Genomic DNA, 315 nt, shown 5'->3' with positions numbered 1-315 from the left:
GAACTGGCAGAGAGGAGGGGAAGCCGGGTGGTGCTACGTGGGCTTGCCCCGGGACACTTTAGATCTTCTCTAGTTTTCCCGCATTTCACAGCCGGGGGAGATCCCGGGCCCGTCCTGTGTGCCCTTTCCTCTTGTGATAACTTCGGGTCGTTTCCCGTCCACACTGGCGCAGCATGTGTTCTCGCCCTCCAGGCACATCTTTTCCTTGTCGGTGTTTCGAGGTGGGTCGGAAAGAATTAGGATTTATCGTGGGGCGTGCAGCGGCCTCTTCGAGGCGCGGTGTCACCAGTGCTTCGGGCGGGGGCCCCTTCCTCC

General features: G+C 60.6%; 1 protein-coding gene across 1 annotated transcript in view; it reads left to right on the top strand.

The window, feature by feature from the left end:
- HS1BP3 (HCLS1 binding protein 3) overlaps positions 1-315 on the top strand; it is a 52,199-nt gene that overhangs the window by 277 nt on the left and 51,607 nt on the right. The gene's annotated exons all lie outside the window — the stretch shown is intronic.

This window comes from Corvus brachyrhynchos, unplaced genomic scaffold (genome assembly GCF_000691975.1).
Source record: "Corvus brachyrhynchos isolate BGI_N302 unplaced genomic scaffold, ASM69197v1 scaffold116, whole genome shotgun sequence".
Lineage (NCBI taxonomy): Eukaryota > Metazoa > Chordata > Aves > Passeriformes > Corvidae > Corvus > Corvus brachyrhynchos.
The sequence above is the reverse complement of the archived record's forward strand: the minus strand, read 5'-3'. Positions and strand labels throughout refer to the sequence as shown.